Raw genomic sequence first — 21056 nt, forward strand, 5'->3', positions numbered from 1 at the left:
GGCACCTTGGTGAGAACATAAACCAAAAGTTTAAGTGTGCTAGCCTCCTTCAGACATACTACATGGCAGCAAAAGCTTATCGAGTTGATGCGTTCGAGGAGCACTTCTAGCAAATCCAAATCAAGGATGATAGAGTTGCTAAGTATCTTGAGCATGATGTTGGTTTTGAGCGATGGAGTAGAGCTTACTTTCCTGGAAGAAAGTTTGATGTCATGACCACGAACATAGCTGAGTCCATAAATTCAAAGTTGTTAATAGAAAGAGAGTTTACAATAGTTGCACTTTTTAATGCAATCCAAAGGACACTATCGCGGTGGTTCCATGAGCATCGTATGGAGTCAGATAATTTTACTACAACCTTTGTTCCGTCAGCTAAAAAATTATTGCGAGAACGTATGGAACTGTCAAATGCACTGTTTGCCTATCCACTTAATGCTTAAGAGTTCACTATGCACGACTATGGTCCGGATGCTCTAATTAACCTTGTTAGAAAAACTTGCAGCTGTAAAGTGTTTGAAATTCAATGTTTACCTTGTCCTCATGCACTAGCAGCACTGAAACACCAACAAAAGCCGGATTTTGGTTCAAGAATTTACATGGAACTTTGCTCCCCTCTCTATATGACAGATCACTACATGCTAGCTTATTCAGAAACAATATATCCAATGCCTCTAGAAGAGCAGTGGGTAGTGCCGCCAGAGATGGCTAACATTATCATCCACCCGCCATTCAAGAAGACAGCAAAGGGGAGTTATTGTTTTCAATTACTGTTGTTATAAATTTTATTGTTACCTTTAATAAATCATTCTTTATATTTCTTGTTACATGGCCTAAATATTTGTTGGTGATTTTAGTTTGGAATTCGGTTGTCAAATTGAGGAGAAAGTATGGAATTAATATGTGTTGGTAATTTTAGTTTGTCAAAATTCAGGAGAAAAACAGGAAAAGTATATATTGCCCATGATCGCTTAAGCAATACACTTGAATTCGGTTGTCAAATTGAGGAGAAAGTATGGAATTAATATGTGTTGGTAATTTTAGTTTGTCAAAATTCAGGAGAAAAACAGGAAAAGTATATATTGCCCATGATCGCTTAAGCGACAAAGGGTTTTTCAAACAAGATTGCTTAAGCGATATCACGGATCGTTTAATCGACCAAGACAAAAAGACAAGAATCGCTTAAGCGATATCTCGGATCGCTTAAGCGATCCACGATCGCTTAATTGACCAAGACAAAAAGACAAGAATCGCTTAAGCGATATCTCAAATCGCTTAAGCGATTGTGCACTTGGGCAGATGATTCTGCCCAGGTTCACGATCGCTTAAGCGATCCACGATCGCTTAATCGACCAAGACAAAAAGACAAGAATCGCTTAATCTACCCAGGTTCATGATCGCTTAATCGACCAAAACAAAAAGACAAGAATCGCTTAAGCGATATCTCAGATCGCTTAATCGACCAAGACAAAAAGATAAGAATTGCTTATGCGATATCTTGGATCGCTTAATCAACCAAGAGAAAAATCGCTTAAGCGATATCTCGGATTGCTTAAGCGATCATGCATCTAGGCAGATTTGATTCTGCCAATCACATGATCGCTTAAGTGATCCACGATCGCTTAATCGACCAAGTGAAAAAGAAAAGAATCGCTTAAGTGATATCTACGATATCTTAAGCGACCCTGTGTAAACGAAGTTCCTTTTATTACAATCGCTTAATCGACCAACGAAAGATTTGAAAATTTAACAAATACACCCCCACCTACCCAACTTCCCAGATTCTAGCCATCACTACTAGAATCCTACTGGGAAAGGGTGTTACGATGCATAGCAGTTGGATCAGGCTGATAGGGCGTCGATATGGCCTTTTCTGGCCAGATTGACCATAGATGTGGCCAGAAAAGGCCAGATCACAGCCAGATCTGGCCGTCGACGGACTAAAAAGGCGACATCTGGCCATCTGCGACAGCCAAATATATGGCCATCATTTTCGGTCAACGATGCCCAAGATTTGGCCATCGTTGACCATCAACATCAGCCATTTCTTTTGAAAGTTGATGACAGCCTGATGTGGCCTTTTCTGATCAGATCCACTATGGATCTGGCCAGAAAATGTCATATCTATGAATTACCACCCATTGCCAATCATTTGTAGCCGTCGGTGGTGCCGAAATCTAGGAAGTTTGGTGGGTAGGGGTGTTTTTGTTACTTTTTAAACTTTTTTAGTCGGTATTAATGAAATTAATTCAGTTAATGGGTCTAAAATTTATTAAAAAATTACTAATATTTCCTAAATAATTAAACGAAGAAATATTATGGGAATAGGATTTATAATATTTATATGAATATTCAACCAAACGTAGCCTTTTATGTTCTAAACAAAGAAGAATCGTAAACCCTATATGTTTAGCATAGACGTAAACATTCAACACTTTATATGTTTCATGCTGACGTAAAAGAACTATATGTTTAATATAAATATAATAACGGTCATAGTCCACTGAACGAATCGTAAACCCTATATGTTAAGCATAGACGTAAACATTCAACACTTTATATGTTTCATACTGACGTAAAAGAACTATATATTTAATATAAATATAATAACGGTCATAGTCCACTGAACAAATTGTAAACCCTATATGTTTAGCATAGACATAAACAGCTAAACCGATGCTCTGAAATACAATAAATAATATCCAAATACATAGGAACACTTAAGCGATTTTTTGCTTTTACTCTTGGTCGCTTAAGCGATCGGTAATCACTTAAACGATCTAGCTCGCGACAGATGCCCAGATCGAAAATCGCTTAAGCTATCCACTTGTATCATTTAAGCGATTTTCGTAAAACACTCTTGATCGCTTAAGCGATCTCAAATCACTTAAGCAATCTTTGCCAAGGCAGAATGAATCTGCCCAGATCTATGATCACTTAAGCGATTGATTGCTTTTACTCCTAGTCACTTAAGCTATCCATTTGTATCGCTTAAGCGATTTTCATAAAACACTTTTGATCGCTTAAGCGATTTGAAATTGCTTAAGCGATCTTGGCCAAGGCAGAATGAATCTGCCTAGATCTATGATTGCTGAAGCAATCTTGTTCTGGGCAGAATAAATATCTGCCTAGATCTATGATCGCTTAAGCGATCTTATGTATCGCTTAAGCGATTGATTGCTTTTACTCCTGGTCGCTTAAGCTATCAATTTGTATCGCTTAAGCAATTTTCGTAAAATGCTCTGGATCGCTTAAGCGATCTTGGCTAAGGCATAATGAATCTGCCTAGATCTATGATCGCTTAAGCAATCTTGTCTTGGCCAGAATGAATATCTGTCCAGATCTATGATCGCTTAAGCAACAGTTCGGTATCGCTTAAACAATGCTTCCTAAACAAGTCGCTATCGCTTAAGTGATTTAGGATCGCTTAAACGATCTTTGTCAAGGTAGAATGAACATCTGCCCAGATGGGTAATCGCTTAAGCGATCTGATGTATCAGTTAAGCAATGCTTTGTAATAGACTCTTGGTCGCTTAAGCGATTTGGCATCGCTTAAGCGATCATATCTGGAAAAGTCATGGTCATTTGGGAAACATTTGTACATCACTCATTTCTCTCCCAAATCCGAAAAGAATTTGTATCAATCAAATTCACCACAAATCAAAATATAAGAGACATCAATGTAATCGAAACAGAAAATAAAAAATAGGCATGGGATGCAGCAAATATCGAAATATATGGACAAGCTAACCATTAGCCTCAACTTGGGTGGATCAAATAATCACACTAGTACATCACACATTGTAGAGATACACAAAATGAAACAAAACGCTAAAAAACCATTATCCAGCTTGGGTAAAGCAAATGATCACACCATACATAGTAAATTCAACCTGCTAATGAGATATCTTATATGGACAAAAAAAAATTATCTCCCAAATGTGAGATCTAATTCTTTATAAAAATTTCCTATACACTGCCGCAAGAAGAGCCACAGCACAAAAATTTCCTATACACTGCCTTTAATTTACTTTCTAATGCCAAAGAGTTTAATGTCATTAACACCTTTGCACAATCCCTTTATTGCAGATGCCTCCTCCTGCTAACCAGCCTTTAAGAGGTTTTCAAATTCTATTTGCCAGCAACCTCTCTGAGATCATTGTTTTGTACCATACCTTCCCAGCAGCCTTTATTATAGATGCCTCCTCTCCTCTTGCCAACCAGCCTTTGATTGAGAAGTTTCCTCTCATTGTTTGCCAGGAACCTGCAAACACGTCAACTTTTGTAAATAAAAAAAAAAACACGTAAATAGGTTATAGTATGGGTAGGTAAGAAGTTTATTCAGTCCGTGCCTTTCGATAAAGCTTCATATAAGCATGAGACCTGCAGCATCAACACCACAACCCAAGTATCAACATCAACATCACATAAACTACAAAATTCAAAGTCTAACTTTCATACCTTTTTATTGGGTTCTGCTCGCTCAAAATGGATCCATCTGCCCATGGAAGCAGTCAATAGCCCAGCCCTCCCGACAGTCTCTCATTGTTTCGTCATCCAACCCATCCATCGGGGTGTTAGTCATGTCGAACTCAATAAATTTCAAGGGATATACCCCACATTCAGCACTACAATAGGAAGAAGACATTAGCATTAGAATAAACTTATAGAACAATTGTATTATATAAGTTAGTTTTATACAAAAGTTACCTTGACTCATTTATTGGGCCGGTAGAGCACTTAATTGCCCACTTTTCGATTAGTACTTGATCACCCAAGTGCCTAAACATCCTGCTGTCATGCAACAGCCATGAGAATAATGTGGACAGTGGCTCCAACTCAACCTCCAACTGCTTGTCTCGACAAATAGTGGGGTTGCAGTCAAGGATCTTCAGCAACCCCTCCTCGAGATATGCAACGACTACTATCTAGTGCATCTCTTTGATGAGGATGATGCAGTGCACTCTTTTAACAAAGGCCCAATTGTGGCCATATTTGGGCTAATCCCCCCGTATATACTGCATAATTCTATCATCAAAATGATAATCATCAGGGATGTAGTCCAACTGTACTAGGGCCAATCTTTTTCGCTTTGGTCCTTTTACTGCACCACTAGCAACGGCATTTTTAATTAAAGTGCGATATGCCGAAACAAGCCTTTGGCCAAACGCCACATCAGTGATGGGACAGTTGGGATACAACAAATCACCATCAGTAGTATGTCGTAGCCTCATCAATGCCAATATCTCATCGATATGCTGCATCAAATAAAAACAACAAGATAAGTATGGAAAACATAGGCAAAAATAAGGAAAATTAAGTGAAAATAACTCACCGAGTCCTCAAGCCATGTGCCCATCATCAACAACTTCCTAAACCATTCCCGGGGATAATTCCCTGTCTTACACTTTATATGGTTATTACTTCCTGATCCATTGTAATAGGCGTAGAAGAGTTTCTTTCTTTTCCTCTATTGGCCTATACAAATCGACATTTGAGCGCAATTTCCCTTGCCCGCTTCCTCCATTTTTACATCCCCACTTCCTTTGCCTCCCACCTCGCTCTCCTCCATTATCACTGTCCCACTTCCTCCACCAACCTCCTCTATTTCTGGTTCTTCCTCCATTTGTTTCTTAATTTTCTTCTTCTTTACCTGTGTCACTACCATGTAAGACAATTTCACAAACTTGCTCTTCCGGCTCTCTCTTTTCAAGCTAGTTTACACTTCAACCGCCTTTAATTATCCACCAACTTGCTCCTCCATTGTACCAACTTTCTCTCCCAGCTTATCCACTTTCTCCTCCACCATTTTCATGCACTCTTCAATCTTGTCAAACCTTGCATAAACGGCTATTGTAAAACTCTCAAACAAGCCGTTTATAAGGTCAACAACCTCATTCTCCCGACGTCGATGTCTCACCAAAACGGTACTTGTTGTACTGGTTTGCTGAGGCATACAAACCTCTTCCTCCCTCTTTTCCTCCTCCTTCTCGGACCTCTGGTCGATTGGAGCTTCATCCTCCTTGGCATCAACCACGTTATGAAGTAGTGGCCCCGCAACTGTCATCACATGCATGACCCCTTTTAGGTCCCGCATCAGGTGGTCTATTAGTTCATCGCTTGCATCCTCCAATGCTTTGAAAGATTTGACATAGTCCTTTTCCGCTTTAGCCCAAGTAGCAGTGAGAAAGGGACGGATGACTCCCTGCAGTAAGAAACAAAATCAATCAGATTAAAGCAACATTTTAAAGCAACTGCATATTCAAAAGCTCAGTCCTTTAATCTTACCCTAGCCACTTGAATCTCAACGTCTATTTGCTCGTAATTAGAATGGGTGTACCTCTGGACATGCTACCGCAACATCCTAGGAAATTGCTGTTACACATCCAAACTGTTGCTCCCACCTCCCCTCCCCCCCAGTGAAGACAGGGATGGCCTCGTACAGCCAAGCCTACATTGTAAAAGAAAAAACAGTGCATATCATAATTCAAACACATATGTTACAAAAAAATATTACAAAAAGCTATTAATATTTACCTGCATTGCCCATGGGAAGCCAAACAAATTGTACGTGCTTGGTTTATCCTCCCCCTCCCATTGGGACAGCTTTAACGTCATGTCTACTTTTTTCAGGCTGTTGATAGTTCGCTCATATGATTTCAGTCCCCATGGATAAGAATTAAAGAACTTTAAGTTGCTTGCAAACAACAACCAATCTTTCTCAACAGCTTTTGTTGAGTCACTAGCCAACAAGATCGAATGTAAAAACAAAACCAAACACACTTTTATCTTCTCTTTATCAGTAAATTCAACTGTTTCTAGCCTATTCTCTAATACCTGTGCTGTAATACACTTATCCCCCTGCAAAACCTTATTATAAAACTGTATGGCTCCCCGACTATTCTTTACTACCTCTGCCTTCTTATCTGGCACTTCCCCACATCCTAAGCCCGTCACCAGGGCATATTCCATCATGCCAAAACGTAGTGGCTTTCTGCCCACCAAAAAATATATTTTTTTATTGCATCTTACTGAGTGCAACAACATGTAATGCACTCTCTACCCTCAAAATGCATTTTTCCAATGATTTCCGAGTCCTAAAAACCTACCGAAACAAGTGCGACTGAAATCTCTTTTACCATGCGTAATTCCATCTAAAATGTCCTGTATTATGTCAAAAACTTCCCAACTTAACCTAACCGTCACCCTTGCAGAGAAGTAGGGCACCTTATCGCTTATAAGGTCCAACTCGTAGTCTGTATAGTTTATGGTCCACATAACCTGCACAATCGATATAAACAAAATGTTAGCAACAAAAATAAACCAAAACAACTAATAAACAAACTATCAGCAACAAAAAATTACCATTGTGGTAGGTTAAGCGATTTCAGATCGCTTAAGAGATCTAGAGATCTTAACTCTACCTCGTGCAAGATCGCTTAAGCGACTAAGAGTAAACTGAAAGAATCTCTTAAGTGACATAAATGATCGCTTAAGCGATCTTATATCTATGATTCTGCCTCGAAAAGATCACTTAAGCAATTTGAAATCGCTTAAACGACCAAGAGTCAACTTAATCAATCACTTAAGCGATATAAAGGATCGCTTAAGCGATCTTAGATCTGGGCAAATGGAGTAAAAGTGGTTAATCGCTTAAGCGATACAAATGATCGCTTAAGCGACAGTTCAGAACGTACCCTTGCTTCGGCGGCTTGCTCGTTCTCGCCGACCTCCTCTTCCTCGCCTGAATCCTCAGAAGACTCCTTCTGGCCTGAATTCTCACTGGAATCCTCCTTTTGGCCTGAATTATCGCCAGAATCCTCCTCCTGGCCTTCACAACTGTTTGTCGATTCTTCCCTCTGTTCTTGTGCCGCCAGCGTCTCCTCTCCCTGTCGACCACCTTTACTAATCGGATGATCCACCAGAGTAGCCATTGAACTGCTTGCGCCACCAGAATCTAGGATTCGAAGTGGCGTTGGGTTGTCCTTGTCATTATGAGTGTCAGCTATGGTTTTGGATTGAATTTGGTGTGAAAATTTGTAGTTTGGATCGGAAATGTGGGCTGTATCGTCAGAAATCGCACAGATTCCGTTTAGGGTTCAAGAAATCGATTTTAGGGTTCAAGAAATCGATTGAAAATCGTGACTTATCGCTAGAATCACGACTATATTCCATTTAGGGTTCAAGAAATTGAGTTTACGATTGAATATGGTGTGGAAATTTGCGGGTTCAATCGGAAATAGCTTGTCCCCCTTTGGTTCAAGAAATCGATTTTCTCCCTAATGAATTTCGATTAAGCGAGGTGAATAGTTAGTGGGGCTTGTTTTGAGAAATTTCAAATTTTAAAAACTTTTATTATTTCTATTCGGCCCAAATATATTTTAATCTTTTCATTTTAACCTATTTTACATGTTTAGTTAATCTTTTCATTTTAACCCATTTTACGTGTTTAGTTAGTGGGGCTTGGTTGCTTAAGCGATTTAAGATTGCTTAAGCGATCTCTTCCAAGGTAGAATAAAATCTGCCCAAATAGATGAAAGCTTGAGCGATCCTCTGGTATCGCTTAAGCGATTCTTCGCTTTTACTCTTGGTCACTTAAGTGATTTAAGATTGCTTAAGCGATCTTTTCTGAGGCAGAATAAAATCTGCCCAGATCTATGATCGCTTAAGCGATCCTTTGATATCGCTTAAGCGATTCCTCGCTTTTACTCTTGGTCGCTTAAGCGATCTTTTCTGAGGCAGAATAAAATCTACCCAGATCTATGATCACTTAAGTGATCCTCTGGTATCTCTTAAACGATTCTTCGCTTTCACTCTTGGTCACTTAAGCGATTTCAGATCGCTTAAGCGATCGTTTGAGAAAAAATCTTGGTCGCTTAAGAGATATATGTGGTCGCTCATATATCGCTTAAGCGATCATGACAAAAAGTGAAGAATCCTACATTTCTCCTGAATTATGTAATAATTTGTCATTTATAACTCATTTTCCTCCCAAATTTGAAAAGAATAAGCAGCAAAATGAAGTCATTTATATCAATATAATCCATCACAGATCAAAATATCAGAGACATTAATGTAATTGAAAGTTTAAACTTAAAATCAATCATAATAGTGCCAAAACAGAATAAATCCTAAGCCACTTTGACGAGTTTTGGAATTTGGTATAATCACTGTCTGAGATCATTCTTTGGTACCATGCCTTGCCAGCAGCCTTGATTGCAGATGCCTCCTCCTTGCAACCAGCCTTGATTGTTGATGCCTTGCCAGCAGCCTACTCTGACAGCCCAAATAGTTTGAGGAGTTCCCTCTCATTGTTTGCCAGCAACCTGCAAAATTATCCGACACAACTGTAGCCACGTCAGCTTTTCTAAATAAAACACAAAAAAACAAAAAGTTTTTCAGGGCCAATTTGTTAAATGGAAAGTTGGGATGTCTGGGGAGTAAAATTTTATCTCTTCACGAACCCAAGTTATGGAGTGCAAGATTGAAAAGTTCACTGAGTCCGTCTATTTTGGTAAAGCTATGTATAAGCATGACACTTGCAGCATCAGCACCACAACCCAAGTATAAACATCAACATCACATAAACTACAAAATTAAAAGTACAAGTTCCAAACCTTTTGATTAGGTTGTGGTCACTCAAAACGGATCCATTTCCCCATGGAAGCACTCAACAGCCCAGCGCTCCTGAAAGATGGTCATTGTTTCGTCATTCAATCTGTCCATTGGGCTATTGGTCATATAGAACTGAATAAATTTCAGGGCATATGCCCCACAATTAGCACTGCAATAGGAAGATGACATTAGCATTAGAATCAGCTTATAGAACAATTGTATTATGTAAGTTAGTTTTACACAAAAATTACCTTGACTCATTTGTTGGGACGGGAACACACTTGAGTGGCCACTTTCCCATCAATGCTTCATCACCGAGGTGCTCAAACATCCCGCTCTCGTGTAACAGCCACGGGAACAACACGGACAGTGGCTCTAACTCGTCCTCCAACTGCCTGTCTCGACAAATTGTTGGGTTACAGTCAAGGATCTTCAGCAACCTTTCCTCTAAGAGCGCGACGACTGCTATCCAGTGCATTTCCTTGACCAGGATGATGCAGTAGACACTTTTAACCTTTGCCCAACTGTGGCCATATTTGGGCCTGTCCCCCATTACATACTGCATCATCCTGTCATCAAACTTAAAATCATTAGGGACACAGTCCAAGTCTTCTATACCCGATCGTTTTTGCTTGGCTCCTTTTGCTACAAATGTACCAATGGCCTTTTTCAATAAATTGCGATATGTCGATACCAGTGTTTGGCCAAAGGCCATATCGGTGATGGCATAATCAGGATATAGTAGATCACTATTGCTGGTTTGTCGCAGCCTCATCAGTGCCAATACCTAATCGATGTGCTGCATCAAATAAAAACAACATGATAAGTATACAATACCTCATGGAAAACATAAGCAAAAATAAGGAAAATTAAGCGAAAATAACTCACTGAGTCATGAAGCCAGCTGCCCATCGTCAAAATCTTTTCAAACCAATCCCGAGAATAATCTCCGGTCTTACATTTTACAAGGGCATCACTTCCAGATTCATTGTAGTAGACATAGAAGGGTTTTTTCTTCTCCTCCTCTATTGGCCTATACAAATCAACAATGTACTCTATTTTTGCTTGCCCGCTTCCTCCTCCTTCCTCCATTTGTACATCCCCGCTTCCTTTGCCTCCCGCCTCAACCTCCTCCATTATAACTGGCCCACTTCCTCCAGAAACCTCTTTAACCCCCTCAATTTTGGCTTCTTCCTCAATTTGTTTCTTTGTTTTCCTCTTAATTCCACGTGTTAGTACGGTGTAAGGCGATTTCACAAACCTGCTCTTTCAACTCTCTCTGTTTAGCCTAGGTTGCATTTTAACTGCCTTCAATACTCCACCAACTTCCTTCTGTACCCTACCAACTTCCTCCTCCACCCTAACAACTTTCTCTGCCACCTTATCCACTTTCTCCTCCACCCTTTTCAACTACTCTTCCATCTTATCAAACAAACTGTTTATGAGGTCAACCACCTCACTCTCTTGACCCTGACGCTTCAACAAAGCGATACTTGTTGTACCGGTTTGTTGAGGCATACGAACCTCTTCCTCCCTCCCCTCCTCCTCCCTCCCTCACACCCATTGCGGCTTCATCCTCCTCGGTGTCAATCACATTCTCAAGCAGTGGCCCTGCAACTGCCCTCACATGTGTGACCCCTTGTAGGTCTCGCGTCAAGTGGTCTATCGCTTTATCCCTTTGATCCTCCAGTGCTCAGAAAAATGTGACATAGGCTATTACGCTTTCCCCCCAGTAGCGGTGAGGAAGGGACAGACAACCCCCTACAATAAGAAACAAAATCAATCAGATTTAAGCGAAATTTTAAAGCAAGTGCACGTTCAAAAGCTTAATCCTTTAATCTTACCAAGCTGATTGAATTTCAATCTCTATTTGCTTATAATCTGAATGGGTACACTTCTGATCGTGCCACCGCAACATCTTAGGAAATGTCTGTTGCACAACCGAAGCCCTAATCCTCCCCTCTGCCTTAGCCAGGACAGGGATGGCCTCATACATCCAAGCCTACATTGTAAAAAAATAGTCCATATCATAATTTAAACACATATATTAAAAAAATATAACAAAAAGCTATTAATATTTACCTGCATTGCCCATAGGAAGCCAAACAAAATGTACAATGCTGGTCTATTCTTCTCAGCCCATTGGGAGTGCTTTAGTGCCAGGTCTTTTGCTTGTAAGGACTCCATGGTTTGCTTAAATTATACCCGTCCCCATGAATAAGCATTAAAGAAGTTCAAGTTGCTCACAAACTTCACCCAATCAATATCAACGGCTTTTGTTGAGTCACTAGCCATTAGGATCGAATGTAAGAACAATACCAAGCACAGTTTGAACGTCTCTGAATCGTTAAACTCACCATCTTTTAACCTGTCCTCTAATTCCTGTGCCTTAATAGACTTGTTCCCCGCCAAAACTTTGTTAGCCAACCTTTTGGCTCCCGTACTGTTCGTTATTCATTTTTCCTCAACCTCACCTAGTAATTCCCCACATCTTAAGCCAGTCACCAATGCATATTCTATCATCCCGAAATGTAATGGCTTTCCATCCACCATGAACAACATTTCATGCTTTTTGTTGCTTTTTATTGAGTGCAGCAACATATAATGCACTCCTGACCCCCAGAATGTCTTTTTCCATTTTGTGTCCATATCCCAAAAATGACTGAAACAAGTCTCTTTGAATCTCCTTTCACCATTCCTCATTGTCCCTAAAATCCCTGTTATTCTCGTTAAAACATCCCAACTTGACCTCACTGTCACCCTCACAAGGAAATACAGTACCGTATCGCTTACAACCTCCAATCCGTACTCTCTATAGTTTACGCTCTGGAAAATCTGCACAATCGATATAAACAAAATATCAGCAAAAAAATTAAACCAAATCAAAGATAAACAAAATACGCTCCGGAAGAATCGCTTAAGCGATGGGCAGATGATTCTGCCTCATACAAGATCTCTTAAGTGATCTGAAATCGCTTAAGCGATACAAAGGATCGCGCTTAAGCGATACAAAGGATCGCTTAAAAGATTATAGATCTGGGCAGATTTGGTTCTGCCTCGGAAGAGATCGCTTAAGCGATCTTAAATCGCTTAAGCGACCAAGAGTAAAAGCGATTCATCACTTTTACTCTTGGTCGCTTAAGCGATTATAGATAGCTTAAGAGATCTTGTACGTGGTAGAATCAATATCTGCCAGATCTAAGATCGCTTAAGCGATTCATCGCTTTTACTCTTAAGCAATCCAAAATAGCTTAAGTGACCAAGAGTAAAAGCCATCAATCGCTTAAGCGATACAAAGGATCGCTTAAGCGATCTTAGGTCTCGGCAAGTACAAATACCTTTTCTTTGGCGGCCTCCTTCTCTTTGGCGGCCTCCTCCTCCTCGTCTAAACTCTCTCCGGACTCCTCTTCCTGGCTTGAAATCTGCCCAGCCTCCTCTTCCTCTTCAGAACCGTTTTGCTCTTGTTCTCTCTCTTGTTGTGCTGTCATTGTCTCCGCTGCTGGAACACTTTCACTAATCGGAGGATCCATCGGAGTAGCCATTGAACTGCTTGCGCAGCCAGACTCTACGATTCGAAGAGGTGTTGGATTTTCCTCCTCATTGTGAAAGTCAGCCATGGTTTTAATAAAGTAAGAAGCTTTGGGATTGAATTTGGGTGTGAAAATTTGCCGAAATGTGGACTGTTATCATCGAAAATTTCACATAATGCATTTACGGATTGAAGATATCGATTTTTGCCGTAATTGGTTTCGACTAAGCGATTTGAATGGGTGGGGCTCTTCTTCAAATTTCAAATTTTAAAAACTTTCATTAATTATGATTTTGTCCTTATATGTTTTAATCTTTTCATTTTAACCCATTTTACATGTTTAATGGATCCTAACTATGCCACGTCAGCTTCTCTAAATTAAAAAAAAAAAATGAAAAACAGTTTCAAGGCCATTTTCTTAAATCGAAACTTGGGATGGCCGGTCAACTAAATTTTCTCCAAAAACACTTTTCATACATGGCTTTGAGATTCAGATCCCTATTTTGTTCATCTTCAATCTCTAAAAACCCATCTTCAAAAGTTAATGTTTTATTTTTGTTAGCTCACTTACACAACCTCACATNTTTTAAATATTTGAAAATATATTTGGTATTAAAAAATTGTTTTTGAAGTTAAAAACTATATAAAGACTGAGAAATGATATTTTTCTTGTTTTTTAATTTTACACTAATTTTTAGGATTATATGCAAAAACATTGTTTTGAAAACATTTCAACTTATTTTAATAAAAACGTATTTTCATAAAATTCCTTATAGTCCTTGTTTTCAAAAATAAAACACTATTTAAAGTTTATGTCAAATAGGCTCTTATTTAGGCAAATACCGAGAGATAATTCTGATGGTTTTAATTTTTTTTCAGGCAACTTCTGAAGATCTGAAAAAAATTATTTAGCAATGTTGGTGGGGTTGAATGTGTTCAAATTCTGCAGGACAAGTTCACCGGAAAGTCAAGGGTATCACTCTGTTTCTCTCATTCATTATTTGTCAATATTCTTTGTCCTTTATGCTTCAAATGAAAAAGGGGAAGCTATCCACTGGACCTTCCATGTGCACATCAGTCTTACAGTCAAATCCTTATTTAACATTGCCTGACCTTTAAACTTCAACATATGTATGCATAATGTGGACTGTACCACAGAAATTAGCCCTAAGAAACTAATTTAATGAGACTGCGAGATTAGCATGACTAATGCTTTGGGGAGATTGAAACTGCTAAATGTAGTGTATTCTCTTTGATCAAATTTCTGAAGGGTGCTCACTAAAACTTCAATTTGATTTCTTCCTTTCATACTGTCAATCAATCATTTATTCTTACACTTTTGGTGTTAAGATGAATGTCCTTTCCAAAAACGATTACGCAGTCTCAAATAAACCTGTGGAAGGGTTGAATTCCATAATTATGGTAAAATTGCTTAATTTTCTAAGTATAAAGAGTCTAATTGTCTAAGAGCATATTTTTCATTTTGATGGCAAGTGATATGCCTAGGAGATACATGCATAGTCCCATACAGATTTACCCATATTCTAGCTTGCCCTATGTCTGGAACCATTGCATACTAATTTATAATATCCTCTGGTCGATTTTTGAAGGGCCTGGCATATGTGGATTTTGCCGATGATGCACACCTTACTGCAGCTGTAGGAAAGAACAAAGAAATGTTTGTTGGGAAGAATATAAGCATTGCAAGATCAAATCCGAAGCAAAAGGGAAAGGATTCTACTGGTCATAGGGCCTCTGGAGAACATAGTAGGCTAAGTGGAATTAGGTTTTATCATTGTTATTACTTTTGTGTGTGTGTGTGTGTTTGTGTTTCCCACTTCTACATTTTATTTTCTTACTCCTTTGGGTTAAATAGCAACGCAAAGTAGTAATTAGACATTCAGGAAGTCTAGAGCGCCACACTGTGCTGCTAATAAACGTAGTGATAACATTCAGTTGAAGGGGAGGAACACATTTGCAATGCCAAGGAATGTCAGACCACTTGGTGTACCCTCGACAAATCCAAAATCTAGCGAAGTGGAAGATGAGAAGCTGAAGTCAAATAATGAGTTCAGAGAAATGTTCCTTAAGAAGTGAGGTTTGTTCCTGGGGTTACAAGTTACATGTTAATTGAATAGCACAGTAATTGAAAAACTTCTCTTTCTTATAAAAAAAACATAAGGTTTTGCCTTAATATGTTTCTATAAACACAATTTTGACCCATGTTGACCTTTGACTTTGACCGGGTCAGTTTGATGCGTTTTATCCTTGACCAGGTCGATTTGACCTGTTGATCTGGTTTGACCAGGTCTTCTTTACCCTGTTTCTGCAACTTTTAAACCCGTTTTTTGCAGTTTTGAATAGCCTGATTCTAGCCATTTTTTCAACGTTTTAGAGGGGAAACTTAAATATGGACATATGACCTATGTTGGTGGCACCCCAAATGACATTTTCGTCCCAAATTGGTGTCGTAAATTTCTACCGAAAACACCCAAATGATAATTTTAACCGAAACATTAAACTAGCATAACTTTGCAACCGTAACTCTGCTTTTGACAAATAATATATCGTTGGAAAGCTTTTTCAACAAGGATTCCAATGACACCAAAATTGAAAACAGATTCTATTTATAATAAAAGTTATGCATGATTTACAATATGGGTTTTAATTGGAAAAATCACAATTTTATGCAATATTCTCCAAATTTGCAACAAACAATTTAATGCTCGGTAGAAATTCAAATAAACGCTCTGATACCAAATGTAAAACATTTATATTCCAACATTCATATAAAAGTTCATAATATAATCAATTATAAATAAATTAAATACTCATGAAATATTACAGAAGTAATTTACAAACCTCCAACCATAGCAATTGTTATTTTAGTCTTCTTGCTTCTATTGCTTCATAATACAGAGTCTTCACTGACTGCAATTTTCCAGAGCGATGGTTTTTTGGAATCAAATGAATTAAATGCAGCAAAATAGGGACCTATAAACTCTCCCATTATAAATGCAATTGTCTTTCCATCAAAGACAACTGCCCAGGAGAAACAACCACATGTAACTACTCAGCAGTTACGCATTTACTTTATATTAAAAGTGTAGGACCAATCCAATTAAAGAATTCTAATATAATTAAAATTCTAACATTCTCCCACTTGGTCCAAACTTTCATTATATAATCCACAACATAAGAGTTGTATATTCTGTATCTTTAATCAGAAAAATAAAAATTACATGAATCATAGCGGTAAGTCCCTTTTAAACAAGTATTACCTTCCATGTATTACTATGCAATTTTTCTCTTTCTAAATAAACGCTTAAATGTGGAATATTATTTTATGAACAAACCTCAAATGTTTGTTCCAGGTCCTCCAGAATGATTGTTTGTCTCCAACCAAAATGTATACAACTTAAAAGAGAAGACAAACTAAATTACAAAGTTTCAGAGAATGAAAGTATTATCTCTCATAGTGACAAAGCGGGATGTAGTCTTATTTGAACTACATGATCCTTGAACGTCTTTGGTGGCATGCCTTTTGTTAGAGGATCAGCAATTATCTACTTGGTATGTATGTGTTCAATAAGCAGTTCTTTGGCTTTAATATGCTCCCTTATTGCTAAGTACTTAATGTCGATGTGTTTACTTCGACTTCCACCCCTATTATTCTTAGCAAAGAATATAGCAGCTGAATTGTCACAATACAACCTTATTGGCCTAAAGATAGACCCAACAACTCCAAGCCCAGAAATGAAACTTCTCAACCAAATACCCTGTGTAGTGGCCTCAAAATGGGAAACAAAGTTAGCTCCCATGGTAGAAGTGGCAACCAAAGATTGTTTGGCACTTCTCCAAGATATAGCACCTCCGACTACCATAAAAACATATCCAGATGCTTGATTTCCAGGAATCAACATAGCCAGTGAATTCTGTGTTGATTCCCGGAATATAGGCTTCTTGAGATAGTCTCAAAACATGTAGAGACCTATCCCTATGAATCTTAATGCCAATGACATAAGACGCCTCATCTCTATCCTTTATACTAAAATGTTGAGAGAGAAATTGTTTCACCTCATGCAGCAAACCCAAATCATTGGTTGCAAGTAGAATATCATCTACATATAACACAAGAAAGATGATTTTACTCCCACTTACCTTGTGGTATATACACTGATCTATGACATTCTCTACAAAATCAAATGAAGAGATAATAGTGTGAAATCTTAAATACCACTATTGGGAGGCTTGTTTAAGTCCATAAATGGACTTCTTAAGCTTGCAAAACAAATGCTCACCATCACTCGAAATGAACCCATTAGGTTGTTCCATATAAACCTCTTCCTCCAAATTTCCATTGAGGAAAGCTGTTTTCACATCCATTTGATGTAAATCTAAATCGAAATGGCCAACTAATCCCATTATGATGCGGAAGGAATCCTTTTTAGAAACTGGAGAAAACGTTTCTTTATAATCTATCCCTTCCTTTTGCATGAACCTTGGCAACAAACCTATCCTTGTATCTCTCAATGTTGCCTAATGAATCCCTTTTGGTTTTACATACCCATTTACAACCAATAGGCTTCTTTCAAGTAGGCAACTCAACAAGGTTCCAAACTTTATAATTCATCATAGAATTCATCTCGTTAATCATAACATTATAACACAATTGAGATTTATTATTGTCCATAACTTGTAAAAACATGTCTGAGTCATCCTCAACACCTATGTCACAGTTAGACTCTTGCATATACACTACATAATCAGTAGGAATTGTTGATTTCTTTGTTCTAGTAGATCTCCTTAATGTTGTATCAACAGTCTCTTGTTGAGACTATTGCACAACTGGTTGTTCCTCCTATAGCGGAGATTGTTCAAAATGATCTTCTAAAACAATCTCATCAGAATGTGGACTTTGATTGATTGGTTCCTTATCGTTCACCCTGTTTGGATGAACAACAAATCTTTTAGTTGATGTAGGAGCATTAGCTGAAACATCAATTTTCTCAAGGACTAAGTCTCTAATTTGATCACTCCCACTGACCACGTCATTTTCAAGAAATTTGGCATTTCTTGATTCAACAATTCTACTAGAATAGTTCGCACAATAAAACTTATATCCCTTGGATTTTTTCGCATATCCAATAGAATATGCACTAATAGTCCTAGGATCTAACTTCCGTTCTTGTGGATTATAAACTCTAACTCCAAGTGGCCAACGCAAGATGTGTAAATGACTTAAACTTGATTTCCAACCTTTCCATAACTCAAATGGCGTTTTGGGAACCGCCTTAGTTAGAACTCGGTTTAATATATACGCGGTAGTTTTGAAAGCTTGAATCCACAAAGAATGAGGATGTTTGGAGTTACTTAGCATACTCTGCACCATACCCATTAATGTTCTATTTCTCTATTCTGCTACACCATTCTGAGATGGTGTGCCAAGCAACGTGTATTGAGCCACAATACCTTGCTCTTGAAGAAATTTAGCAAATGGACCAAGTGCTTGTCCTGTTCTAGTGTATCTACCATAATATTCACTGCCTCTATCAGATCTCACGATCTTAATTTGTTTTCCACATTGTTTCTCTACTTCTGCTTTATATATTTTGAAAGCATCCAACACGTCATCCTTGTGATAAAGTAAATAGAGATACATATATCGTAAGTGATCACCAATAAAGGTGGTGAAGTATTTTTGACCACTAGAGCTCATGTCAGGGCAACAAATATATGTGGGTTTGATCTCCAAAAGTTCAGAACTCTTCCTAGCACCCTTCTTGGATTTGTTAGTCTGCTTTCCCTTAATGTAGTCTACACAAGTATCAAAGTCAATAAAGTCAAGAGTTTCAAGAACTCCAGTATTTACCAACCTTTTAATCCTATCAATGGAGATGTGTCCTAATCTCCTATGCCACAAAAAAAAAAAAAAAAAAAAAAAAATTCATTCATAACAGTACATTTAATACCAGTAGCGTAGCATGTGAAGTCATAAGACTATAAGGAAAATATATTTTTAATATCATTCTAAATTAAATCCAAACTTCAATGGAATATTTATTGAAATCTTATAATTTATAAATAAAAAAAGGTAAAAAAAAATTCCAATTGATGGATTGTGTTTTGTTTGATCGACTGGATAATTTTGGATTCAGTAGAAAACCAGCTCAAAACTCAAACCGAAAAGCACCTGAAGGCTGAAGGTGGATTTACATTTTTAGCCTTCAGAGTGCTAAGTGACCAGTTTTTGAAATCATGAAGGTTGTTTATGAAATTTTTCAAAACATTTCTCTTTAATCAGTTTAATGCATTTGCATTTTGCAACAAAAATGCAGCTACACAACCTCAAAACCGACCCTCAAAAACACTCTTCATACATGGCTTTGAGATCCCTATTTCATTTGTCTTCAATCTCTCAAAACCCATCTTTAAAAGTTAATGTTTTATTTTTGTTAGCTCACTTACACAACCTCACGTTGTCAAGCTCCAAAAATGACGTTTTGTATTCTTTGGAAAAATCCCTGGAACGATCCTCACTTGCTAAATTCCTCAAAGAAAATTGTCATCAGGTAGCTTTTCTCTGAATGAATCATTGTACTTTTTTTATTACATGATTAATATGAAACCCATTTCTCCAATTTCATCATTCACTACTTTGTTTAGTGCACTAGCTAAGAAGAAGCATTATTATGAAGTGGTTTCACTTTACAAGCTGTTGAATTCAATTGGGTTGTCTCCGGATTTTATATCTTTGAATATTTTGATGAATTGCTTCTGTAATATTAAAAGGGTTTGTGATGGTTATGTAGTTTTTAAGGCGATTATGAAGTTGGGTTTTAGCCCATACACCGTGACATTTACTTGTTTGATTAATGGTTTGTGTGTAGAGAGAAAGATTATGGAATCAATGGAATTGTTTAAGAAAATGATTGTTGTTGGTTGTAGGCCTAATGTGATCACTTGCAACACTGTGATTGGTGGATTATGTAAAATAGAGAAAATAAGTGTTGCCATTAAGTTTCATGAAGAGATGGTTAATGGGAATAAAGAATTTGGTGTTATTTGTAGGCCAGATGTTGTTACTTATAATACTATAATTGATGGTCTTTGTAAGGCTGGATTGTTTGAGAAGGCTAGACAACTATTGTTGGAATATATGATTCAGAGAGGTGTGGTTCTTTACATTTTTACTTACAACATTTTTTTAAACGTTTATTGCTTGGCAGATAGAATTGGTGATGCAAGGGAGTTGTTTGATTCTATAACTAGAAAGGGGTATAGGCCTAATGTTGTTTACTACACTATTTTAATCAATTGGTATTGCAAGAATAAAGAAGTCAATGAAGCTCTTAGTCTTTATCGAGAGATGATTTCAGAAGGAATTAGGCCTAATGTAATTACATATAACACCTTGTTAACTGGCTTTTTTCTTATAGCTAAGGTGAAAGATGCACGGAATTTAGTTGGTGAGATGTGACTTTACGATACTTTTCCTAATTCTTGGACATATAGCATTTTCATTGATGGGCTTTGGAAGAACGGATGTGTTTTGGAAGCATTGGTAATGTTTAATGCTCTAGTAAATAATAAGATTGCAGTTAGCATCGCAGATTTGAATTCCCTCATTGATGGATTATGTAAAACAGAGAGATTAAGAACTGAATTTTCCATGTATAGGGGAAACCTTTCAGGTTCGCATAAGTATACTGTTCATTTTCCTTGTTAAAATTGTTTTTATTCGATGTCAAGAACTTGAAGCTTCTTAAGACATTTGTAGATGCTCTATTCATGGTGAATTTTGGATGAAGAAAATGTAGACCTTGTAGCTAGTCTGCTCTTTCAGGGTCTAGGCATAGATCTCATACGAATGTGTATCAAGTGCTTCTACCCTTAGACTTTGAAGAAAAGTCTA

General features: G+C 37.8%; 1 protein-coding gene across 1 annotated transcript in view; it reads left to right on the top strand.

The window, feature by feature from the left end:
- LOC116129699 (squamous cell carcinoma antigen recognized by T-cells 3-like) overlaps positions 1-21056 on the top strand; it is a 57675-nt gene that overhangs the window by 35822 nt on the left and 797 nt on the right. The gene's annotated exons all lie outside the window — the stretch shown is intronic.

Source organism: Pistacia vera, unplaced genomic scaffold (assembly GCF_008641045.1).
Source record: "Pistacia vera cultivar Batoury unplaced genomic scaffold, PisVer_v2 Contig213, whole genome shotgun sequence".
Taxonomy (NCBI): domain Eukaryota; kingdom Viridiplantae; phylum Streptophyta; class Magnoliopsida; order Sapindales; family Anacardiaceae; genus Pistacia; species Pistacia vera.